The sequence below is a fragment of the Protopterus annectens genome, chromosome 5.part0 (assembly GCF_019279795.1).
Source record: "Protopterus annectens isolate FY-2018-M chromosome 5.part0, PAN1.0, whole genome shotgun sequence".
Lineage (NCBI taxonomy): Eukaryota > Metazoa > Chordata > Ceratodontiformes > Protopteridae > Protopterus > Protopterus annectens.
The window spans coordinates 229,570,154-229,598,021 of NC_056735.1; the positions used below are offsets into that span (position 1 = coordinate 229,570,154).

General features: G+C 43.0%; 1 protein-coding gene across 1 annotated transcript in view; it reads left to right on the forward strand.

Moving 5' to 3' along the window:
- PLEKHB1 (pleckstrin homology domain containing B1) overlaps positions 1–27,868 on the forward strand; it is a 542,187-nt gene that overhangs the window by 340,896 nt on the left and 173,423 nt on the right. The gene's annotated exons all lie outside the window — the stretch shown is intronic.

A 27,868-nucleotide genomic window follows, 5' to 3' on the forward strand; every position in this document is an offset into this window, starting at 1 on the left:
GGTAGTTGATGGCATGGCACCCGTCGATGGACAGTCTACGTGCCTATGCCAACAGTGATCACAGTGCACTTCTGCTACATTTACACACTGGTAGGGACCATGCTATTCCACACTGAGACATGGTGGTACTGGCCTTTTCACAGACGCCACAGTGGTATTCCTGTTCCATGCACACGTGCTGTATGGGCACATGTGCAGGCTGTTGCACGGTAGTTATGTTCACCTGTGTGTTGTGTGTCACTTGACAGTCATGGTGTGTCCTGCTGGTGCATGACATACTCCACAGCTAGCTACCTACACATGACTGCCAGACATTGCAGTGTGGGCCCTCACGCAGTGTGGTGGTATGTCTCTGCTGTTTGACTACATCCACATTCAATGCAGCATACCACGGTCATGCAGGCATTGGCGACACAGATGTTGCTGGCATCGTGCCTGCCAATGGGGTACCTACCAACAATACACACTCTCACTCACTACAGGGTTCCAATCCTTGGCTGGACATTGTATTAACCCTGTGGACACATACATAGTACTGCCATGCACATGTTATGTCTGGGAACACAGTCCCAATGTCACCTCCAACCGCGGTAGTTGTTGTATCCCGCCAACCTGGCTGTTACATGTCTCTGCAGCAGCACCAGTCAGTGACTGCTAGCCCATTCATGTACGTTGTGCACCCTGACCACCACACTACCACATCTATCACACTACACATGGATGGTACTGCATTGCACGTATGGGGCTGCATCTCTACACCCATGACTGGGCCATTCAGTATGGCACTGGGCCACATCTTGACATACATGCTTCACACACTCATTGACTACCTGCATGCCTTTCCTGGCACCCTTGTTGGGCTTCTGTGCCACAGCACACCACATCCCATGCTGGCCACCTGTCATATTATTGCATGGGTGGTTGGGGTGGTACAGAGGGTATCACATCAGACATGATCCGCTCTTTGCCCTTCAGCACCATTCCACTTTATGCTATTGCCAGTGTACACATCCAGCATCACATCGTACCCTATGTATCGGCATGTTACGCCATGTGCCTTCTGTACAGTTCACACAGTGGTGCAGGCATATCATGCTAACTACAACAAGTCAGGGACGTGTGGCATTGCACGTTCCTCAGACATGTGGCCCCTCATGCTCAGTATTTGCATACGTACACTACCTGCTGTCACACAGTACTGTACATGCCTACATATACCACTTCTACATACCTGGCAGCATTCTAGCTCATCCTACTCATGTTGCTGACACCCATACAGGTGTCAGTGTGGCAGATATATCATGTAGATATGATTGCATCAGTTACATCACACATAGTGCATACACATCACCTTTGCATACTGACAGTCATGCGGTGTGTATCACATGGATACTGTCCCTATACAGGCATATCACGTTGTACATGGTTGATGTACACACACATGGCCCACATGGTGCTGTGGTTGCCATATTACACCATGGCGTGGGTACACATGTGCAGGACCACGCATTTCTGGACCGTATGTCTAGCTGATACCTTGGGTGCCCTTGTACCTGTGCCATACACACATGTACATGCAGGCCGTGTTACAATAACACATGTGTGGTGTACCTTACACAATGGATACAACGTTACATGTCTCAGTATAGTCATGCTGTGCTCTCTACCCGGCTCAGACAGTTTACATATGCAAATGACAGTCATGTAACACATCTGTGCTCACCTGCATGCCACTAACACAGGGGTGTAATCTACTCTGCCATGGGCCATGTTCTCCGCAGTACTGATGCATGTAGTACTCCTACATGGCGTTTGCAGTGGGCAGGGTGGGAGGAGCAGTCCTGCATGTGTGCACACATGCCACATTGCTCAGCCCGGCGTCTGTGTGACATCCACAGACTGGACACACACCATGCTGTGGGACATAGGTCCTGTGCACATCCCACAGGGGCACACTGTGTCACTAGTCATGTGATAGCTTCCTTGCTGGTAGGGTGACACAGACCCATGGTACCACCACAGCGGACGTACTGTATAGACATGACAGTTGACATCCAGTTCTGCCGTTCAGTGGACACTACCATGGGGGTGTCAGTACTGTGTACATTGCACATGTGTTTACACACGGCCCTGCTGGACATCATTGTGGCACACATTGCACCTGCTATGGAACGTTTGGACATGGTCACTTGCTGTTCCCTCCATTTCGAGTACCTATTCTGCTACTACATTGTCCCATATGTGCAGGCCATACATATCTTGTGTATGTACATAACATTAGGCCATCGCTCCATCATGCATGCTATGCCTGTGATACTGTCTATGATTTGTGAACATATCCATCATGACAGCTTTGCATTACACATAATTGACATAGTCGCCCTACTGCGTGGGATACGTGCGTCGTGCGCACATTCCGTATGACATCGATGGTATATGCCCATGCACATGTGTGCTGTGACACTATACATACATGTCCTATCCTGCTGTGGCACTTCATTGTTGGATATCCACTGCCAGCATCAGCGTGGGTGGTGGCATTGTTCTGTGTTTGCAACCCCTATGGCAGACCTGGGGTAGGGTTACCACCTGTGCCACTTTGCAAGGGACAGTCCCTCCTTGGGCAGTTGTGTCCTGACAAAATATATTACAAATGGCAAATGTCCTGAGATTGTAGGACATCACTATATCCCATTCTTATGTAAGAGTTGCATAACATACTTATTTATGTATGTACATTCCTAAATGTTACAAGACACACAATAAGCAACTTAACTGCTACAAGACTACACTTTTCTTTATGCAAAAGAGTAGAGTTCTAACCTTTGTACTGACCATGGGTATGTGTCCACCTGTAACATCTGATGTGTGTGTGTGCCGAAGATTTCCCACTTTGGCCATTTGAAAAGGTGGCAAGCCGAACATGAGGTTATCCCGGGTGTGTACATGTTGTCCCACTGCTGTGCACACGTTGTCCACAGTCGTTGGTATGCTGCGCGTTTTAGCATTACATATCCAACCTTCGCCTCTCTCTGCCTGATGGACAGGTATCTTTACCTACACACACCGTTCACATACTGTACAGATTCGTCATACGTATCGTGGTTACACACCAGTACATGTCGTGGGTTCGACATACCTTTCCGGCCTTTTGTTCTGAGTTCGTCTCTATTCCCTTGTTTCTCCTTCTCTATTCGTGTTAGTTCGGTATGAACATACGGTTTGAATATCCAGGGAGTCTTCCTTATATTCGTCACCTGAGGCATGTGTGTTAATCAGGCCAATAGCTGTTCCTCGGTGTGTACTTATGCGCATATCAGCGGTGATCCCGCTTCCTTTCGTTCGTTCTGGTCGGCACTAGCCCATGGTTCTTGCCGCGTGTGGCGTTGGTTATTTGCAATACCTTCGTGAGGATGGTATGTATTGTATCATGTTTGTGTGACTGCATCCGCTATGTGTGGTGTCGGGCACATTTCGCTGTGGTGTTAGCCGTGGATTGTGTGTGTTGAGTATGGTATTGTGTTCGACATGTGGGTCCCCGTGTCCTGGCGGCGTCTGTCGATGGCGTTGTGCATTCAGATGTGTTACATAGCTGTTATTTTCCTGTACATAGCGGATGCAAGGATGCATCAGCCGCTGCTAGTGTTTCCGGAGCTTGTTGTGGGTATGCCGCTGTCATTCACTGCCTGTATGTGTTTGCTACGGTTTTAGCTGTTATCCCTTTGATATGTGCAATGGGGTATATCTGCGGATGTGGGTGACGGTGCGGGTGTGAGTCTTGCATTTATACATACCAGATATGCTTGTGTGTGTGCTCCATCCCTGCTTGGGGAGCTGCGGGTTACCTGTCTGTTGTTCCGGGAATGTTTGTTTTGTTGATGTCGTCTGCTGTCGGTATCGCCTGCATGTGTGCTTCCTGCACGTATTCCTCCTTCACATCGGTTATATATCTGCGGATGTTCGTCCGTGCCTACTATCCATTGGCATTTTGTCGCTGATAGTTACGGTGAATGTGGTCCTATACTTGGGGCGGCCTGTATGCTACCGGTAGCCTCCTATTCGTGTGCCGCTTGCTTACACACCGCGGTATTTACGGGACCGTAAGTGTTCACGATCGGTGCCGGGATAGCACATTCGTATTTTCGCCGTACATGCCTGATGCTGTGTAACATTGCTGACGGACCGTGTGGAGTCTACCTTATGGCCGCCATACCTACGGTCATGGTTTGTACATGCGTCCTTTGCATCTCCTGTTGGCTATGGCCCTGTGGTACACTTTGGGACATTTCCGCTTTGCATCGTTTTACGTCGCCACGTGCATAGCCACTGAGGAGATGTCAGTACTACTTTGTGGGTACTGCTGTACATACGCCTATGGTTCCTGTACTGTATGCCTACGCCTGTTATTACACTCCGCCTGTGACATGTCATCTACATACACAGTTTACACTGGCACACACATTACACACACACAGCGGAACACACGACAACCTCACTTCACACATACACATATTGCCGCCATGGCTGTCAACCTTCTATTTCCAGAGTGAGGAACACACACAGTAGTAATGTGAAACAAATGGGCATAATGTGGAACACATAGTAATGGCATAGTGACAACTTCAGCTAAGTAGGTCATAGGTTGATTATAATATGCTGATTTACTTACAGTGAAGAACCTTTACTGACTTACTATGAGTACATTCTATTTACCAGGATGTCATTTATATACATTCCTAACAATGGATGTTTGACAGACATTTTCAATGTGGAACTTGGAGGAACTGCGAGGAACATGAACTGTTTTACACCCCAAATGAGGTGCGTTCCTCATAATGTCGTACACTTCACTGGTATGCTTTCCGCTTCGCACCGACGGTTGAACACAATACCTCGTTGGCGCGCCGGTGGCGGCGTGTATCTCCGCACTCATATCCTATGGATATGACACGCTTTATATCTAGGGTTGCCACCTTTTCAAATACCCAAAGTGGGACATTTTTTGTAGAAACGTCAGATTTTGCATGCAAACACATACCCACGGCCAGTACAAAGGACAGCAATTCACTTTTTTGACAGAATACGAACCTGTAGCATTACAGTTGCTTATTCTGTTTATTATCATATTTAGATGTTTCTTCTACAAAATAACTGTTTTATGCAACTAATAAAGAAATTATGGGAAATAGTTTTGTCCTACAATCTCAGGACATTTGCCATTTTGTCAATGTTTTGCAGGACACAACTGCCCAAAGGGGGACTGTCCCTCACAACGTGGGACAGGTGGTAACCCTACACATATCCCGTTACTGTACCGTGGACTGGTGACCATCCCGACACGCGGATATGTATTGATGCAGGTTAACATTTCCATGGCTGGCGTTACCTGCCCTGCCCACCCTCCAGGATGATCGGGTTGTCGGTCACTATGTTTACTATGTGGTGATTTCATCTTACTTATCTGTGAACTTGCATCCCTGGGTTCCATATTACCCTGTTGTACTTTATATCTGTGTATGCGTACATATATTTCTACATGTGTACTGATATGTATTTCCGTATCTGTGTATGCACATGAGTACATATGTGGTCGACTTGCGGCGATAGTGGCAGCATACGGCTACGCCGTGTGCTGTAGAACAGATTGGCGTTGAGGTGTTGGCGTTCCATGCTCTGCTGGCTATTGGGTGTGCAGTGTTTGGGCGGTGCCTTTGTTGGAGTCACACATACGTCCGCACATACGGTACACATTACGGGCGGACATGTTTGTGTGGCGTCCATTTTACTGTGTGTGCAGGTCAGGAGGTGTCAGTCCATGGGGCCTACACTGTCAAAGTATGTGCTATGCGTTCCCTCTTTGCCAGGGCGTAGGCATATTGGGTGCGCCTCTGTCTACCTACTGGGGCTGGCTCAGTGTGTCCATGGCGCTGAACGCCCTGTGCCTGTGCTTGCCCTGGCAGTTGTGGCGGGCTTGGTGGCCCTCCGGCATTATGTCCCTGCAGCAGCTGTTTCCGCAGAATCATATTGTGTAGCATACAACATACTATGAATATGTGGGCACTTGTGCCTGGAGAGTACTGCAAGGCTCCACGGATGTATCCAAGCACCGGAACCGTGATTTCAACATCGAACACACGCTCTATGATTATTCTCGTTTGTGCGTGTGCCTCATTATGGCATTCTTGCATGTGTGTGTGTGCATTTCTGATGGGTGTCATCAACCACGGCTCCAGTGCGTAGCCAGCATCCCCACAAGGTGACCTTGTGTGATGTCCCCCGTGGCGAATACCTGATACAGCTGTGAGGCATGCCAGATATGGGAGTCGTGGTAGCTTCCAGGGCTGCCAGCACACACATCCATAATAATGCCCTGCGCATTGCACACGACCTGGCAATTGATGGAGGGGTATCCCTTGCGGTTTATGTAGCGTCTACCCTGCTCCCCGGTGGTGACTTAATTTCTATGTGCGTACAGTCTATCGCACCCAGGACCTCCGGTATTGTGCCACACGGTGGCAGCGGCGCATATTGCTAGCCAACTCCTCCTGAGATGTGGGGAAATGTATGTGCTCATGGGCATGTGGTAACATGGCATCCAGGAACTGGTGTAGTACCCTGGATGCTGATGCCTGTGAGATGCCCATTATGGTCTCGGTGGGCCTTTGAAAGGTACCTGTAGCCAGTATTCGCAAGCTCACACATACCTTTGTGTCCACTGGGATGGGCTCCCCTCTGTTGTCTCTTGTTCTCAGGCGCGGCCGGCACAGCTCCACTATTTGCTGTAACGTGTCCCTGTCCACCCTGTAGCGCTCTACTATCTCCAGGTCTCGCAGCCCCTGGTAGGTCACCCTTGGTCTGAACACTCTCCTTCTCCTGTGAGGCCTACGGTAGTTGTCGGCACCACCCTCCGCAACTCCGTCTGTCTCTGCCACATACCTATGCATCACGCCGATTGCGTCACCCAGCATATACATATTAAAAGTTGCCCGTCTGTTGACACCCTACGGTGCGGCGTTTGGGAAATCGCGCTGTGTTGTGTGCATTCACATTTAATACTGTTGTGCTGTATACCCGGTGATGTCATTGGGTGTGTCTGTGCGGCTGTATCCACGGATTATTTCCGTGGTTTTACGCTTGCAACTGCAACGGTACTGCCTGTAGTGTTACATTACGGTTGCCTGCATTGCCTTCGCCTGGCATCTTACATTACTGCATCCTGCAGGCACATGGCATATGATGCATTTTATCTGCAGCCGCAGTTATGCTACCTCTGTACTTGGCTGTGCTATTTCGGTTCTTTGCTCTTTGCATTTCTACTACATCCCCTACTATCTTTGCACTCATATGCCTCCCCTTTCCCGTTATGCAGGAGTCTGCATGCAGAGTTATCAGCTGCCGGCGTTTGCCCTTCCTGCATTGATTGGTGTTAATTGCTCATTACGGATCCATTTACACTGCTTCCGCATTTCCTCGTATTCTCCGCATTATGAGACTATATCCATGGTTGTTGACGGTGAGGCCGTCACATGACTGGTTTAGGGAACGTAGTCATCCTCGTGCACATGCATTTGCACGCGCATTCTGTACTCTCAGCGCATCTATTTCCTAACACGCCAGTCCTGATGCTGTGATGTGCATTGTACAGCCCAGATTTGCTGACCTCCAATATCCTTCCTCCTACAGTGGCACACCCCTCTGTGGTTGACATGTATCTCGTGTAGGCCACTCCTCGGTGTAGTACCGCTACGCCGTTTGCTCCATCCTTACGCCGGCGCCGTTTTTGCGATTCACTATTATCTGCCTCATTTGCATGGAATTGACTACTAATACATGGTTACGGGGCCGGACACCGCCACCACTCCTTGACAACCATTGCGCTGGGGTTGCAGCTTTACATACATACTATGGTGTGTGGTGGCTGTGCAGCTGATTTGTGTTCTACTGCTCTTTTAGGACATTGTCATATTATTTCATTGCTTTGCAACTTCTGTGCACATATCCCGGGGGTCTGCTGTTCTTTCTACATACGTGCCATTTATGTCATTTTTTACATTTTGTGCATATTTTCTTTGGACATTCTCGGTGCCTTTCCACATTGGCATATTGCACCTATATGATACCTGACTTTGACAGCCTTCCGTTACTCCTCCGGTATGTTTGGGTAAATGTAAACCGTTTTTTTTGGTTTACATTGCCGTGCCCTTACGCTACGCCTGCGCCACTTCGTGGATCGCTATTTGCCCTCATTTGCATGGTGCAATACCGCACACAGTGTGTTTTGCATACCTACGCCGGGGGCGGAGACGGTCCGGCGCACGCCGGTAGTGCACGTGGAATTCATTCATACCTGAATCGCTAAGCAGCCATATTTGGCGTTATAACGCCGACGCTATGCTGGCGCCTGGCGCAAGGTTCATGAATCCCGGGGCTTGTCTTATTTGATTGGCCGAGCGGTCCAGATATTTGTATATGTCGATCAAAGCTAAATTAACTATCAATGGAAACTTTTTAAGATCAATTAATTGATTGTTCAATTTTAAATTAGGATTCCTATGAAAGGGTTGAAAAACCATCATATACTGACCCAGATCCAAAGATTGAAATAAATCTTGTATAGATAATATGTTAGTTTTAATGTGTTCAATAATCCCATAAATTTTCAAAGTATCTTTACCTAAAAAGGGTATTGCTTTAGGATTAATGTTTAACTTTAAAATATATTTATAATTCAAAATCACCCAAGTTGGTGTCCACTTAGTAGTAGTTGTATCATAGTTGGCAATTCTTAGAATTCTATTAGAGTTCACGATTAGGTAGTACAATTCGAAGTTAGGCAACTCCAGTCCTCCTTTATTTTTTGGGGTCATTAATTTATCATAAGATACCCTGTTTTTTTTTTGTTCCCAAATGAATTTAGCCAATTCTTTATGAATGTTTTTAAAAAATGTCTTCGAAAGTATTAATTGGGCTGTATGAGTGGTATTTTCAACAAAGAATTTAAATGAGAAAATATAAAAAAAGGCAGTCCTGATTAAGATATGGGTTACAAGTATGGAAAATACAGAAGCATGAAGTAACTAAAAATAGTACAAATACATTGCATAATATGATTATTGGATTTATTTTCTGTACAGATCATTTGTTATATAGATCTGAGAGACTTAAGTCTAATGTTGTAAATATAATCAGTGATAACTGTATCTGAAATTATGTAAGAAATATTGCATAGCTAACTCTGATACAAGTGGGTTGCTGTAAAAGACAATTTGAAATATAGAAGTGTGGAAGAAAAATGTACTAGACCTGGTAACAGTACTGAAGATGAGGCTATAGCTCACTTACAATTTAGGTATTCGTATATTTAAGATTTAGGGGTGTTAATGGGTGAAAGACATGTTTTTAAGAATATGTTAAGTGTGAGGTGATATTTCCTGTCTACAGTAAAGAACATTGAAGGCAAAGGAAAGTGCATGGAGGGGTGCTGCATCTATCTAATGTGGTATATCTGGAATGCAAAGTGTTTTTAGTTTTTCAAGAAATATATGTTGTAAAGATTTAGAAAATAAAACTATTTAGGTTATTAACTACTGATTGAGAATTCAGGAAATGAAAATAAATTATATGGAACAGGAAACGAACCTTGGGAATATTTAATGTGTGACTGATTTAATGTTTTGGATTAATAGCAAAGTATTTTGATTTTATTGTTAATTTTATTAGGAGAGATTAATTTTATTTGTTTTTGTATGCTTCTTCAATAATAATATCTATTGTACAGTTTTTTTTCTGTTAAGTAACATGGGGGCCTTAACACTCATGAGGTTTTCCACACGTTAAGGTAAATGAGTCCTTAGTTTTATGTCTTAACAAAAATCTATCACTTTAGTAGTACAACTACCTATTTATGGTGCACTGTGGTGCCAGCACTGGAAGACAATATACTGGAAGTTCCAGTATGTGTTTAACAGACCCAATCAATACAATTATCTTTAATTTACAGGAAACTGATTAACAGGTCAAGTTTTTAGTGTGTGTGTGTGTGTGTGTGTGTGTGTGTGTGTGTGTGTGTGTGTGTGTGTGTGTGTGTATATATATATATATATATATATATATATATACACATAACCGAACGCTCAAATGTTCGAAATTCATATGGCCGAGACCATATGATCGAACATTTGAATGTTCGATAATGTGAAGTAGAACCGTAAAAATAAAAAAAACACACATTAAACTGTGTATAGCTTTGTCCCCCTGCACCCCCCACATGGGGGGCTGCACACCCCCCTACTTAAATATACCAACTCCGAGATCACACTACAGCGAGAACAAGGGAAATCTCCCGGTCTGCACTGTATGCGATTCCCAGTTCAGAATGTCGGTATTTCAAAACTTTAAACATATGATCTGTGATCATATGGGTTTCGAAGTTGTGAATTTTGGCATTCTGAAGGGGACCCATATATATATATATATATATATATATATGACTGTGGGTACTTGATGACACAAAATTGCTCGATTCTAATAAATTCTGATTCACATGTTTTCTTCATGTTCTTTCATTTTCTTTCATTTATAAGCACCAGCTTCCTTCATTGATATGCTACAGCTTTGGTTATTATCTTTATATATCACATTTTTACACTGACTAGTGCCTTAGTATTAGTGGATAAATCCAAATGCCTTCTTTTTGGTTAGAATCCACAGTCTTCTAATATTCCAGGTCACAAAGAAAGTATGTTAATTGCTGAACTACTGACACTGCAAAGCAAGCATTGCTTTCCCCATGAGTATTTCTTTCTTTCTTTTTTTCTTTATTTATTTAAATAACAACTTGATTACTAGGTGAGTGAGACTGTCTGCTGACCCTTTTCAGTTACAACTCAGGTACAAAGTACAAGAAAATCAAGCAGAAGTAGAAAAATAAGTAAGTTAAGAATACATTACTGTATTGCAAATATGCATGACATATCTTCAAAATAAAACATTCAAATTTACGGCACATTACTATAGTATATACTATATATACAAGTAGAAAATGCATTTATATACAAAGCTTTACCACTGTAGAATTTCAGACACGCTAATGTCTTACTGTTACAATGTATGGGGAAAAATAATTGTATGAAAGTCTTAGTTTTGAAAAAAAAGTGTAGGGTGGATATGTTTGAAGTTTTGACTAGGATAGTTATAATCTTAAGACAAAGCTCTTCTTCTTTTGTCCTGAGTACACACCTTTTTTAAAACCTTGAATACATTTATCAAAAGCTATATAGGGATCTGTCCTGGGACCCCTACTGTTTAGCATCTACTTTTCAGAGGTCCAGGCAAAGACAAAAGGCCTGTGGCTTACCAAGTTTGTGGACGACTGTAAGTTGGGTGCTGTCATAGACTCCCCAAATGATGTTAACATACTGCAAGAGGGTCTCACAACAACAGATGACTGGTGCCAAAGTCATGGCCTTAAGTTAAATGCAAAAAATGTATTATCATACCATTTGACAAAAAAACAGTCCCTACTGATTACCACATCAATGGCAACCCCCTAAGTACACAACCTGTGGTGAGAGACCTAGGCACACAGGTTGACAACAATCTCACATTAGACCATCATGTAGCGGCAGTAGTCAGAAAAGCCTTTTACTTGGCTCATCTCATAATTAAAGGGATTGCATCCAGAAAAAAGGAGGTTACTAACTCTCTGTACTCCTCCCTCATTAGGTCAATAATTGAGTATGACGCCCCATTTGCTATGTTCCTCTCCAAGCATCTGCACCAACTGGAAAGGCCACAGAAATACCTCACAAGGAGAATTCATGGCCTCCAACACCTGTCCTATTTGTACAGGCTCAAATCACTATCACTCTACTCCGTATCATACACATTGCTCAGAGGTGATCTGTGTCTCGCCTACAAGGCAATCTTGGACCCTGCCCTACTAGAGATGCTCCATATCTGTAAGTCTAACTCCTCACATATTACCCACTCAAAAGGTCTAAATCTAATATACGACATCAACAAAACCTGCTGGAGACATAGGTTTGTCTCCCAGAGGCTGCCCTGTCTCTGGAATAGACTTCCCATACACATCAGAGTACCTCACTGACCCTCTTCAAGTGCAACCTTGATGAGTGGATGGGAAACCACAGATTTCCCTAGGGGTTCCACCTGTGTACCTCATTGATAGGGCCAATGGGTGCTGAGTGAGGTTTTTTGTAAGGGCCCCAGGTCCATTAGCTTAGTAACCTCCTATGGTCCTATGATCTATGTATTATATTGGAAGTGATCACAGTAATGAGTGCATGTGCTGTAGTGGCCAGATGTTTAAGTATATCAAAGCTTGTTTTTTCTTACTGCACTGACCAAACCCAGATATACTATGTCCTAATAGCTTTCTGAGTGGCAGTGTTCCATCTGATGTTAATGAAAAAAAAGTGAGGTACTGTAGCATGCCTAGAAAATGTACAAAGAGATGATATGTCATGAAGTTTATGCATATTTATAGTTGTATTCACTGTATCAGCATCAGATTTGGTTCCTTCTCATAACAAATTATTATTTATGTACTTCACTGAAGTTACACACATGGCAATTGCTTTAGCTCATCTTTAAGCCTATGAATCTTGGCTCAGCCAGTGGTTTTAAGAACGTGGTACTGTTTCAGTTTTGTGGCACCCAAGACTATGATATTTATGATAATGACTACACCATCTAGCCTTTTTCACTATATTATCTGTGGGTTCTCTAAATGATGTCTGGAACTGATGAGATTCCAAATGGTAACCTTAGAAATCTGTATCTACCAAGAGGCATATTTAATGTACATAGTGTGTAACTAGATTAATCTAGCTTAAAATGCCAGAATCCTTTGTTAACATCAGGTGAAAAGAAAAACTTAACATTAGTCATTTTGGCTAGTACTACTTCTGCTGTTTGAAGCAGAAAATGCCCACATTTAGTCTATTTACTTTGGTCTTGAGGAGCTATACATATCCTTAATTTATCTTGCTTCACCATGACCATGCTATTCACCTATTAAGTTTGTTAATTTTCTTTTACTACAACTCACTTAGCCATTGTGTACTTTAATTTTCAGTCAGTTCTGGTTCAGAGTACAACAGAAGCTCTTCTAGAAGCATAAATCATATGTATATGCTTATGGCAAATCTTAATATTATATTCACTTTGCAGGTAGCCCAAGCCTTCAAACAAATCAGACTATTTCTGCAAAATATAATCAGTATTTTATTATACTCATTTAGCACTTTGTGACTTATATTTCTGTACCTGTAGTGAAGAAAAATTCACGGAAGTACTTTTATTGTTTCTACTTGATAAACTAGCATTGCTATTAGCAACAGCATACATTTTTCCACCAAAATCACGCATCCAGTCATTAGAAGTTGTAGGTAATGGATTTTGTATTATTAAATGAATTAATCATAATTAATTTCCAGAATTGCACGCATGGATATCATATTACAATTTACACATACTGATCATCACTGAATCTAGCTCAGATATAAAGTAGAATAAAATCTTACTGCCTAGATACAACATTCTAAGGCTAGTCAGAACTCATAAAAAGTTGTAGGATGGCTACCATCTACAAAAATAACTTAAGTATCTCTCTATACCCACTAAGCCCTCCTCCATGGAGTAATGCCAAAATACTTATATCCTCTCTTGAATTAATCAGATAAAATAAATTATGCCAATACTACTCCTTATACCCTTAGTAACCAGCTGCCTATTCATACAATAAGAGAGCACATTTATAACCAAAAGCAATGTTGTTATAACTTGCTTGCAATCTCACCACCTTTAACAATGACACTTTTATTATAAATGTAAAATGAATAAACCAGGGAGTGCTAAAATCAATCAGCTTGGATGACGCAGTAACACTATTTAATGCAACATTTCTAAAAATACTAAATGAGGTTGCATTTGGAAAGAATTAAATCAAACCCAACTCCCAGGAAACAAAGGAAACTAAACAGTTCATGAAAAACAGGGATAAAGCATGGAGAACCTGGAAAAAAATCCAAATTACTAATGCCAACAAACAAAAATACAATCAATTAAATACTACTAGAACCAAAATCCAGTCTGGTTTGACAAAACAAACAAACAAACAAAAAACAAACTACTATATGAAATTACAAACTGCAAATCAGAACAACTCTAAGATATAATGGTTCACCATCAACTCCTACATCCAGCTAATAAGACCCAACCTAGCTGCAAAGCAGCTGCACCAGGAGACTGCATTGCTAACCAGTTTAACTCATGCTGTAAATTCTTTTGACTCTCTTTCCTAAACCCGCAGTCTTTCCCAACTAACATGTTTGTTTGTGTCTTTTGGCTTTTCCTGGTTAGGGGTCGCCACAGCGTAACTCCGGTCCACTAATGATTGGCAGTAGAGTTTTACGTGCTGGCTTGCCGGGCCTAACGCACAACCTTCAACGAAGGAATGCCCGTTCACACGTCACCACACAGAAGATGCTCTAACTGAGAATCGAACAGGCAACGTCTAACTGTGAGGAGATAAATCTACCGCAGCACCACCACCCTCCAAAACCCACAGCTCATTCCCAAGCTCTCAAACTTCAACCCATTGCAACCTCCACTATCAGAAAACTACTTAAAACTTTGAAACCTCCACCCTTGTCCTAGACAACTTACCAGCAGAATGCATTAAAATAGCTGCAGATATTCTGGCATACCCTCTGTTCATCTTAATAAACTAGTCCATCAAGGAAAGCTATGTTCCCACTCTGTGGAAAAAAAACTTGCAGAATTCCCATACATAAGGTTGAAACTTCAACTGATCCATCCAAATACAAGCCCATAGCTACCCTATCTTCCCTGTCTGAAATACCTGAACAGTGTATATAACCCTAAGTTCTGACCTACTTCACTGAAAACTCATTACTTTTCCATGCACAGTATGGTCTCTGTCTACATGACAGCACCACCACTGCACTAATAAGCTTTGTTACAGCAGTAATTGAAAGCATAAATAGCAATAACCTTGTCTCTTCCATATTCTTTGATCTGTCCAAGTCTTTGGCAGGTTCCTATCAGAAGAGCAAAAGCTTAAATTAGCGAACGCTCTTATATTGAACTTTAAAACATGAAACATAAAAATGTCAAAGGCACGAAGCATCGATTTTTTTTACCCAGGGAAAAAAATCGATGGGCCGTTCTCTGGACTTTGCTGTTTTCTACACTTTGGTGGGATCTCAGATTTGGTATATTTAAGTTGGGGAGTGCCCCCCACTTTATTTGCCTGTACATAGTTTTTTTTTTTTTTTTTTGGATCAGCAAATTTTTTCTTTGGGAAAAATTTTGCTGACCTGTTCCTTCGACATTTTAAGGTTTCATGTTTTTAAGTTCGATAAAAGAGCATTCTCTATTTTTAGCATTCGATCTTTTGATATAAACACTCTTTGGTGCAGTGTCACACCAAAAATTACTATGCAAGATGTTTTCTATAGATTCCAAGCAAGTGTTGTGATGCATTTGTTGCTCAGTATGAATTCACTTGTTGTGTCTTTTGGCTTTTTCCGGTTAGGGGTCGCCACAGCGGAACTCTGGTCCGCTAATGATTGGCAATTGATTTTTATGTGCTGAGTTGCCAGCCCTAACACACAACCTTCAATGAAGGTACGCCCATTCACACATGTCTCCATGCAGAAGACGCTCTAGCTGACAGTCGAACCGGTCAGCGTCTTACTGTGAGGCGACAACGCTACCACAGCACCACCACCGCTCAGTATGAATTCACTGTTTTACATAAAAGAGTTGGCTATGTCTATAAAATACTTGTTTGAAGTAGAAGCTGTAGATCGGGGTGTGTGCTGTACCTTTAAGAAACATTCCAGTCAGTGGCCACGTGCATGTAAGTACTGAACACATGCAAGCAAGACTGCCATTTTGAGTGAGCAGTCAGAGTGAAAGCATGTAGTTTGTTTAAGTTTAATGTTCCTGCTATCCATCCTGATGTGTTTGTGTACAATAAACTACTTAAACGAATACCTAAGCCTCATTGTCTTATCCAGATACACAAGACGAGCGACAGAGACAATGTTAATGCCAGTTTCAGTGGATAATGCACTGGTTGTGTTTTTTTTTTTTGCCCTGGCATAAGAAGTTTGTTAATGTTTGTCCAATATTGTTTGGGATTATTTTGATGCTGGTGGAGTTTCTAGTTAAAGGAAATTTACTTTTTTCCCCCCAGTGGTGTATTTAACCTGATTTCTAAGTATGATATAATTTTGTCTAGATTGGATGTAGCGTACACGAAGCACAGCACAAGTCAGTATTCTGAAGAGCAGTGATTAATAAGAACAAAATAGAAACAAGAATAAGAATACCTATGTGTAAATTCCGAAACAGATCCAATACAGGCATTGCCCCTTTGCAAAATAACCATTGTAGGTAGATAAATTATAGTATTTCAAACTATGTTTCACATTGGTAAAAGTGACAAAAGTTTCCCTCTAAAGTGCTGCAAATTTGAAATTATTTACTAAAATTCAAACAAAGCTAGCATTTGGTAATTTTTAAATAAAGAATTATTCCTGGATACCTCCTAATGAGCCTGCCTTACTGCGTCACTGTGCCATATGTAGTACCTGACCATCTTTGACACTGTCCCTAGCCTGCTCAGGTGGCTGTTCTACCTGAGCTTCAGCAATCCTCTACTAAACATCTGATCTATACCCAAACAATTACCCAATCACACTACTTCAGCAGCTCATTCTAGTTTCTTCAGGTCCCTTTTCTGGGGTTGTCTGAACTCCTCTAAATCCTGTCTTATTTGCATCATGATGACAAAGAAATATTTCTGAGTACTATATCCCCACACTGCTGCCTACTGCTGGATAGTCCCCAGATGACTAATACAGCTAGGGTATATCTTACTGAACCCCTATTCATTTCTGTTCTTCAAGCTAGAATGTGCTCTAAGCTTACAAGACTACACATCAGGGAGCAGGTACACTCCCCATTCTAATAGTGCCTGTGACTGCATTTAAATTTAATGAATACGATGGAGCTGTTGCTAGCCCCTGTCCAGCAAGTTTTGCATTCCTCACCTCACCTTGTTGTAATGTATCAGTTTGGTCTGCTGCACCTTTATATAAACTTATTTTTTCTTTTGTGTATACTTAAGCTTCATTGATGTATATATTGTACTTTGCATTTATATTTTGACTCCGACCAGGAATCTTTTGGAACTTTATGTTTTAAAGGCTGTACTGTTTTGGAACCCATTTATCATATTCAGGGTCTGGAGAGACCTGGAGCCTATCCCTGTAGTCAGTAGGCCTACGGCAGGAAGGTAATCTTGGCTGGGATGCCAGTCTATCACAGAAAAAATGCACATTTCATGTTTTGTTATTTTCAGTGTTATGACAGCATCTCCAAGTATGAAAATCACAGTCAAAGCTTGAATGTCAAGTATTTTCTTCATTTAGATAAGCGCACCAAAGTTACTAGATGGAGTCCCTGTATCTGAGAGTGAATTTTATAAGAAGGAATTGAGTGTCCCATTATTTTACTGACTGTACTGAAATAGGATGCAGTCTGTAGTTACATGTACTCACTAACAATACACAGTTTAGATTCATTTCTCCTTGTCTGCTTTCTGCTCCCAGAGTAATCATCGAATTTACACTCCCTGCATGGAATTAATTTATTTGTCAAAAAGTACCCATTCAAATGAAGATTTCAGCCACTTGGCACTCATCACCAGGGGACTGCTACAAGGGAAGAATTTCTCCTTACCCTGAGGTGCATCAACCCCTGAAGATGATTATATAAACAGCAGGGGTACAGAGGACATAGGTCCCTGTGTGGAGGGCCATGACCCCAAGGCTGTGCTGATTAGATCTTTTTTTTTGACAAAACCTGCATTAATCTTCTGTTGCTCACACAATCATCTCCAGATCTCCCTCAACCCACACATACCTCCTAACCTGCAGACTTTTAATAAAAGGTGCAAAGACCCTTGAAAGTAGGTACATCCAGACAAAAGTCTGATTTTGAATATCAAATAGCACATAACACTTCTAGTTTCCAGTAGAAATATGGGAGGATACTACACAGAAAAATATACTTCAAAAACAGAGAGTGACACAAATGTTGGAAAATATAAGCACATTATCAGAGTCAGTATAAAATCTGCAGATTATAATATATTGCATTGTAAAATTCTACCATTCAAGGTTATTTATTTTTGCTTCTGAAAAGGGAGATGTAAGACTTGTGTCCTCTTTCTTTAAATTATTGGTGTCACTAGTATGTTGGTCATGTAATGTGATTTACTGTGTACTAAATAGCTTAAAGAAATCACATGTGATGAGGACAATTCAGAAAATTATATGAAGGGGTAAACTGAGCTTGAAAATAGGGACATACAACCAAAGATAAGTACATCGTGCAGGGGTAAATCAGGCCTGAAAATAGGTATGTTTATCCAGAACAGATATTGTTGAGAAGTTTGTACCCACAGCACATACAGTGATGATATTTTCTTGTTGACTGCAGTGGTGTAGTGCTCAAAAGAACAATTGTGGTATTTAACTCCCACTTGAAGATGGGCCAAGCCCTTCCCTCTTACTCTCCATTGAGAACATGGATTTTATTTCTGTTGGTCAGGTGCTCATATTACGTGGTACTCTGATGTGAACAAAGATCTCACAGTGATCATTCATGCATTACAGCTCTGTAGAGCTCAGCCATCAAAGAAAAAATAAGTTTGTTAGTTAGCTTAGGCTGGGCACCCAATAAATATTAAAAGTGAACAAATTGAGATAATATGCTGATAATTCCAGTTTCTAAATAGTAGCTCAGGTGTTAAGTACCTGCATAACACTATGAGAAGACAAAAAGTCATTAAGAGTGCACTTAGACTTTAAAGACAGAATCTTTGCTTGTGAAGGATAAAACACAGAGAATGTACTTGTTTTCTTTTAATAGCTGCAGGATAGGGAATCTTCACATTAAGGTTTTGCTTCCTCCAGCATTACGAAACATGCTACGTATTAGTCAATGTGCATTATTTATTAATACTCACACATCCATTACATTACTGATGGTGAGTCCTATTATTACATGATTTAATTCACTATAAACAGTACAATACATGTAACCCTATATATTTCTGTTTCCATTTCTACCACTCTTCATCCTTGAAAAGTCACTTTACATGAACAGTAAGCACAGGTAGTCCTAATGAGCAAAGGTCGGGAGTACAAAAACACAATGTGAATAGCATAAAACAAACTCAACCACCAAGGCTGGAATATGCAAAACTTTTATTATAAAAACAATAGGAGCCAATAAAAGAAGTTAAATGCTTTCGCAGCTAATAGCCAATTCTTCAGATGAATTCTTCTTTATGATCTCACATATCAATCCTACATTACTGGAATATGTAAGCACAATGCAAGCATGTGGCTTGAGGCATTGGTTTTATTGGTTACCTCTTAAATGAATGAAGTTTTTATGAATGGAGTTCTATGAATGAGCTTAGGTTACCTCATCTGTTGTAAGAGACATTTGACTTGTTTTACTTTTTGATTAGTCAGATTGTATTTTAAGTATGGCAGCACTTTCATTATTGTTTTATGACCTGAAGAAGTGGCTATTAGCCATGAAAGAGCTTGCCTTCTTTTATTGGCTTTTATTGTTTTTATATTAAAAGTTTTGATATTCCAGCAATGGTGGGGGAGTTTGTTTTTATGCTGTTCACAAGTCCTTCTACATTAAGATATTAATGTGTAAATATTAAGCAATTACCAGTTAAACTTAAGACCTACCTACAGCAAAATTAAGTTGTTGTTGTATCTTTCGGCTTTCCCCGGTTAGGGGTCGCCACAGCGGAACTCCGGTCTGCTAATGATTGGCAGTATATTTTTACGTGCTGAGTTGCCGGCCCTGACGCACAACCTTCAACAAAGGTACGCCCATTCATGCATGTCTCCACACAGAAGACGCTCTAACTGAGAATTGAACAGGACAACGTCTTACTGTGAGGCGACAACACTACCGCAGCACCACCACCGCAGTTATCATACAGCAAAATTAAGTTATATATTATAAATAGCTATTAGTCTTGAATTTGTGATGTTGAGAAGGACCATGCAAGAACTTCTAATATGTGTGTGTGTGTGTGTGTGTGTGTGTGTGTGTGTGTGTGTGTGTGTGTCTGTTTGTGTGTGTGTATCTGTCTATATATATATATATATATATATATATATATATATATTCACTTCATAACACTGAAAGCTCAAAACACTGAAACTCAAAACACTGAAACCAAAACACTGAAACTTCAAAATCTTGAAAACTCAAAACACTGAAACTCAAAACACTGAAAACATGTATCATACATATACTGAGTTTAAACAACATAAATCATAGCACTTTCCACCAAGTGTAAGAAGGGGGGCAAGCCCCCTGCACCCCCCATGTGGGGGGCTGTGCCCCTCACACCCCCTGCTACTTATATATATATATATATATATATATATATATATATATATATATATATATATCAACTCCAAGATTGCACTGCTTAAACTCAGTATATGTATGATATGTGTTTTCAGTGTTTTGAAGTTTCAGTGTTTTGGTCTTCTATATTATGAAGTTTTCTCATTTTCAGTGTTTTGAGTTTTCAGTGTTATGAAGTGAATCATATGGATTCACTTCAGAAGCTCGAAATATTGAAATCTCAAATTTCAGTATCTCGAGCCCAAGAAGCAGAATCCACAAAACAATGAAAACTGAAAACCGCGAAATTCAAAACCTCGAATACCAGAGGTTTTGAATTTCGTGGTTTTACTACATATACACACACACACCATTCACTACACAAACACACAATCACTCTACTACATGAAAGCAGGGGGGCAAACCCCCCTGCACTCCCCATGTGGAGGACTGTGCCCATGACACTCCCCCTACTTAAATATTTTCACTCCGAGGTCGCACTATATACAAACACACACAGAACACTACCACACAAGCTACTTTCTCTTCACACACACATCACAGCAACAAAACACACTGACAAACACCACAGCCCCTACCCAAACCCCTTAACACACATACACACTTACCTGAATACATGACCATAGCGGAACTTTAGAAGTGTGAAATTCAAAACCTCCGGTATTCGAAGTTTTGAATTTTGCGCTTCTAAACTTTTGCTATTATGTGGATTTGGCTTCTAGGGCTTGAGATACTGAAATTCGAGATTTCAGTATTTCGAGCTTCTGAAGTGAACCCATATATATATATATATATATATATATATATATATATATATATATATATATATATATATATATATGCAGCTTTTGAAAACATTGTATGATCTTAGCTAATGCATTCTTCTGAGAATCCAGCTCATTCCAAAGTCCTGCAAGAAGCACACAAACCCTGCTGGAAGACAGACATGCTACCTCAGCTGCACTGACTTGTTACATTTAGCAAAATCCTCATAAATGGCATGCAGACTCCAGCTCAACAGACATTCTAAAATGTCATACTATATGATGCAATCTAAATAATGTCTATTATTTTGATTGTGTACTGGAGAAGTGGAGAAAGAGCAGCATGGTGGCCAATGTAATGTATTAGAAACATATAAGAAAAGCATTATAAATTATACATAAGCGCATGCGCACACACATACACACTCACACACACACACACACACACACACACACACACACACACACACACACACAGCAATCAACATTTACAAAGTCAAGCACAAAAAGACAACTTTGGAGACGTCAACACGCTACTATGCATGTGCCCAGCAACAACCTCAGAACATGCAAAACATAAACTTAAAAAAATAAATCAAAATATTCCCCACACCACCTACGAATTATATATACTAACTCCGAGATTGCACAATCGTGGGGAAAGGCATATTTCCATACCCCAAGAAATGCGACATATATATATATATATATATATATATATATATATATATATATATATATATATATATATATATATATATATATATATATATATATGGGTCTACTTCATAACATCTAAAATCCATAACATCTAATTTTATAGCATTGAAAATGTGCATCAGAACATTGAACACTACAAATCACATAAAAATTACATCCCCTCTACTACGTTTCTGCAGGGGGGCAAACCCCCCCCATAAATTAAATATACCAACTCCGAGATCGCTCTACAGTGGGGAAAAGTTAATTTCCTAACCCCACTGTATCATATATATATATATATATATATATATATATATATATATATATATATATATATATATATATATATATGAAGACAAAACCAAGGTGATCACCAGGCTGAATATCATAAAACTTTTAGTTATGTACTCACCATAACTTCAGATGTTTGGGATCCATCTCGCCTACATTCTGACTGATGGGTTCGGAGCCGATCCCTCGGCTCTGACTCGGCACGCTTATGCTATAGAGCGAGGCCTCTAATTGGCTGAGCTATTTTTATCCCAGGATGCACCACCACTAATCCCCCGATCTTGTTTGTCCGCATTCATGCACACATGCACAACTTGTTTATATAACATTGTTAGATGTTTCAAGATGAAACAACAGGATTCGGACCTTCTGATATCCTCTGATCTCCAAGGAAGGGGAAGGAGGGTGGGTTATTAGGAATGTAGATGGATCCCAAACATCTGAAGTTATGGTGAGTACATAACTAAAAGATGTTATGTGATCCTATCTCGCCTACATTCTGACTGATGGGACAGCGTCCCTAGCACCTAAATCCCGGGTGGCTCATTGGAAAACACTCCTGAGCACTGTGGAACCAAATGAAGCTCGTCCTCTAGATGCCACATCTAATTTGTAGTGGGAAATGAAGGTGTGCGGGGAAGACCATGTAGCCGCAGCACAAATGTCACCAATAGCAAGCTTAGAATGAAATGCTACCAAGTAGCCATAGCCCTTGTAGAATGAGCCTTGACAGAGGTGGTAAGCTCTTTGTTAGAATAAATATAAGCTTGAGTAATACAGTCCCTGATCCATTTGGCGATAGTGACCTTTGTGACAGCGTTGCCCAATTTGTTCTCTGCAAAGGATACAAACAATTGATCTGTTTTCCTTGTTTGTTTGGTCCTATCTAAATAAAAACGTAACTGTCTGTGGACATCTAGTGTGTGGAATATAAACTCCGCTTTGTTAGAGTATTTTGGGAAAAAAACTGGAAGCTCTAACGATTGTTGCAAGCATAAAGTAGAACAAACTTTAGGAACAAAAGAAGGATTTGGTCTGAGGGATACTCTGTCTGTATGAAAAACCAAGCACGGGGTTTCACTGACAAAGCTTGAAGCTCTGAAACCCTTCTGGCTGAAGTAATCGCCACTAGAAAGGCTGTCTTCCATGATAGAAACTTTAGATCACAGGTAGCTGCCGGTTCAAAGGGGAAAGAAGTCAAGGCACGCAACACTATATCGAGATCCCATGGAGGTGCAGGATGAGAAATCGGAGGTCTTAATAGAGCAGCACCTTTCAAGAAGGTCTTACACAATCTGTTGCTCATTAAAGGTGGGTCTATGGATTCATGAAAATTAGAAATTGCTGCCAATTGTACTTTGATGGTAGAAACTGAAGAGCCTTGATTGAAAAGAGAGGTCAGAAATTTTAGTACTTCTGCCACGGGAGTAGAAATGGGGTCCAGGCCCCGGAGTTGAGCCCAAATAGCAAACCTTTTCCATTTGCTAGAATACAGTTTCTTTGTAGCAGACTTGTGGGCTGAAGATAATATGTGCACCACATCTGGATCCAGTGTATGACTCCTGACTATCGTCTGAAGAGGAGGAGCCAGGCCGTCAATTTTAAGGTGTGTAGGGACTGGTGTAATAGTCCCGACTGATGAATCAGTAGGTCTGGGACCTGGTCCAGGAACCATGGACCTTCCAGAGCATGTTTCCGAAGATAGGGGAACCACACTTGACGAGGCCAGTAAGGAGCAATTAAGATCATCTTGCTCCCTAAGAGAGATGCCTTTTGAATCACCCTGGGGAGGAGAGGAACTGGAGGGAAGGCATAAAGCAGGCCGGTGGGCCAAGGATGGACTAATGCGTCCATGGGGCTCTTCCCCGGAGCCGGGGTTAGGGAGAAAAGTTCTTTGCACTTCGCGTTCAGAGGAGTCGCGAAGAGGTCGCAACACGGAACTCCCCATTCGCTGAAAATCTGCCTTGCAACTGTCATATTCAGAGACCATTCGTGAGGGGAGAGGATGGTTCTGCTCAATCTGTCGGCTATGACATTGGACTTGCCCGGTATGTGAGTAGCCACTAGGAAGCGTTTGGTCGAGACTGCCCATTCCCAAACTCTCATGGCTTCTCTGCAAAGAGGATAGGATCTGGTCCCTCCCTGTTTGTTCAGGTACCAGACAACTGACATGTTGTCTGAGTGAACAGCAATTACGCCCTGAGGGAGATAATTGTGAAGGGCTTGAAGGGACAGGAGTACTGCCCTCATTTCTAGGATGTTGATATGAAGAGGAGTCTCTTCCGGGTGCCATTTGCCTTGGACTGACCTGCCCAGGGAATGCCCCCCCCACCCCATCTGGGAGGCATCCGTGGTCAAAGTGGCCGGAGGAGGAAGAACAAAGGGTCGTCCCTGATCCAAATTGGAGGGCACTAGCCACCAGCGAAGGTCCCGTTTGCAAGATTCCGTGATCCATATGAGGTGATTGAGAGGGAGTTCCTGAAAGGACCACTGAGTTGAAAGAAGCCACTGGAGGATTCTCATGTGCAACCTTGCCAAGGGAACTAGCAGAACCGTGGCAGACATGGATCCCAATAGCTGCAGGACCATTCTGACTGGGGCTTTGGACCTGGGGAGTAAGGCTCGAACTTGATTTTGAATGGTTTGAATTCTGTCTGTAGGTAGATAGACCCGCGTCTGGTTTGAGTCTATCTCTACCCCTATGAATCTTATTCTTTGAGATGGCCGCAACACAGACATTGGCCAATTGAAGGTGATTCCAAGGGAATTGCCCAGTGATATAGTGCCTCGTAGGCTCCGCAGAAGTAGATGCTTGGAGGTGGCAGTTAGGAGCCAGTCGTCTAGGTACGGAAACACCTGGAATCCTAGACTTCTCAGGTGAGCAGTCACTACTGCCAAGCATTTGGTGAACACCCTGGGGGCTGTGGTGAGACCAAAGGGCAGTGCACGGAACTGAAAATGACTGCCTCCTAGGCTGAAGCGCAGATGTCTCCTGGACGTTTGATGTATCCTGATATGATAATACACGTCCTTGAGATCTATGGAGCACATCCAAACACCCTTCTCCAACAATGGGAGAATGGTTTGTAGAGTGACCATTCGGAACTTGGACTTCCTGACTGAACGGTTTAGGATGCTTAGGTCCAAAATGGGCCTCAAGTCCCCGGTCTTTTTTGGCACCAAAAAGAATCTTGAGTAAGTCCCTAATCTGATCTGGTCTGCGGGGACCAGTTGGATGACTCCTTTTTGCAGCAGCTTTGAAATTTCTGAGACTGCGGTATCCCGTTGACTGGGTGGCGGGTCCGGGATTTTCTTGGACTGAGGGAGGGGGGGTGAGAGAATGGGATGGAGTAACCTCTGGCGATAATCCGAAGCACCCATCGGTCCTGAGTGATCCCTTCCCAGGCCTTCAGGTGCTTCGAGAAATGACCCCCGACTGGCTTCGGAGCAGCACAGCCGGGCAATCCCTCAGGGACTATGAAAAGCTGAAGAGCCACGAAAGGACTCGCGGTCTCCAGTGTTGCGAGGGCCTCTGCCGCCTCTGGGACGGCGTCTTCCGGATGAATTTCCCCATCCTCTGCCTCTGGAGGGGGGAACCTTCCTGCTGAGAGGGGTAAGGCTTCTGAGATCTACGGAACCACATTTTCCCTCCTCTTTTAGCCTTGGGATAAGGCCGAAAGGGAGTGGAAAATCGTGCCCCTACGGCAGTCAGAGTCTTACCTTCCTGTTCACAGCGGGTAAGTGTGTCTTTTACCTTGGGTCCAAACAGGGAGGACCCATTAAAGGGGGCGTCGGCAAATGAAGACTTAAAGGCCTCCGCGAAATGACACAGGCGGAGCCAGGCTTGTCTCCGTAGAGCAATGCCTGTACCCGCCGCTCTACTCACCCCTTCGGCCGCATACGAAATGAGCCTCATAGACGAGTTCGAAATGGACGACATTGTAGCCAGCTGAGAGCCAACTGTCTGGGCCAGCTCTTCAGGCAGGTTACCCAAGAGGGTATCGGATAGCTCCTTAATCAGATCACTCTGAAATCTCGTAAAGTGCGTCAGGTAGTTCAAGGACCTCAGTGTAAAGGCCGCTGAACTAAGGGTGTGCTTTCCATACTGATCCATGCTCCTAGACTCCTTATTAGGAGGATGGACGGATGTAGAAGCCTCTGCTACATCTTGCTGGGTAGTAGATGCCACCACCATAGCATCCACAGCCACACCTTTCGTAAGGAACTCTCTATCTGGGGGCGCCGAGAGAAATTTGTTCGGACGAGCGGGCACCGGTTCCACAGAGTCTGGGTGTTCCCGCCTTCGACAGATCAAATCCAAGAGCTCGTCAAGGGCGGAGACACCCAGGAGGTGGAGGGCTGAGCCCCGAAGGCCTTCAGGAACACCGACTCATCAGCAGAGGGAGGTTTGGACTGCCAGCCGCCACGTTGTTTTAGGGCTTCCAGGATGTCTGCAAAGGAGACATCATCCGAGGACGACTTGGGGGACCCTTCTGCATCATCGAGATCAGTGTCAGATGTCAGAGACTCATCAGGGGAGTCAACGTGCTTCCTCTTGCACGTTCTCTTCCTGGGAGGTTCTTCCGAAGAGGCTTCAGAAGGACCTCCAGGAGGGGGAGAAACCCCAGCGGGGGTAACCTGAGGCCCAGGGGCTCCGCTGTCTAAGGACAGGGGGACTGCCAACGACCCAGTCTCCAAATGTAGGGAAGGAGCTGGGGAAACTGTGGAGGTAGCCAAGGAAGATTTGGCTAAAGCACTCCTCATAGCCCTGAAGGCGGGACCACCAGAATCCTGGGAGGGTCCCCCCTCCATGGCCACAACAGTGGACGGTACTCCCGCCGCCGACGCACCAAGAGGGAGACTTGGGACTGAAAGCATCAATCCCGAAGCCTCCCCCCAGGGCCGAAGGAAGAAGTCCGTGCACTGAACTCCGACCCAAGAGCCGGAGTTGGATCAAGGGTCGGGCCCGACCCTAACACCTCCACTGGTTCCACCAGCACTGGCTCCAATGGTGCCGAAGCTGTTGGAGGAGGAAACACAGTAGGGGAGTGGACCATCGGCTCCGAAGCCAAATGGGCTGGAGCCGAAACCATCTTTTGGAACACCGGAGACTGGAAGAGTCGAAGGAGCACCCTGTCGATGTCCGAATCAGACATCTTGGATGATCTCGAGGATACCGATCGGGCCCGAACCGATTTCTCCATCGGCTCCGAAGGGCTCGGGGACCGGCTCCAAAATGACTCAACAATTATCGGCTCCGAGGAAGGTTTCAAGGAAATTTCCTCGGTGCCGATAAGGACTTCGCCCGAGGGGAAGAGTCTGAGCTGATAACCCTTATCGGCTCCAATATCAGTGGAGCCGATGAGGGTGACCACCTCGATGCCCCAGACCTCGGCTCGAAACCATAGGGTCGAGGCTGGAGGCATCGAGGCAGACCGTTCGACCTCGGCCCAAGTCCGTGGAGCCGATGGAGAAGTCTGCTTAGTTTTCTTAGCGGTCGGTTCCGACTGACTGGTCCTCTTTTTTGAAGGAGACGGAGAGGAAGATAAAGCCTCCTCGAAGGAAGGCTTGATTAATCC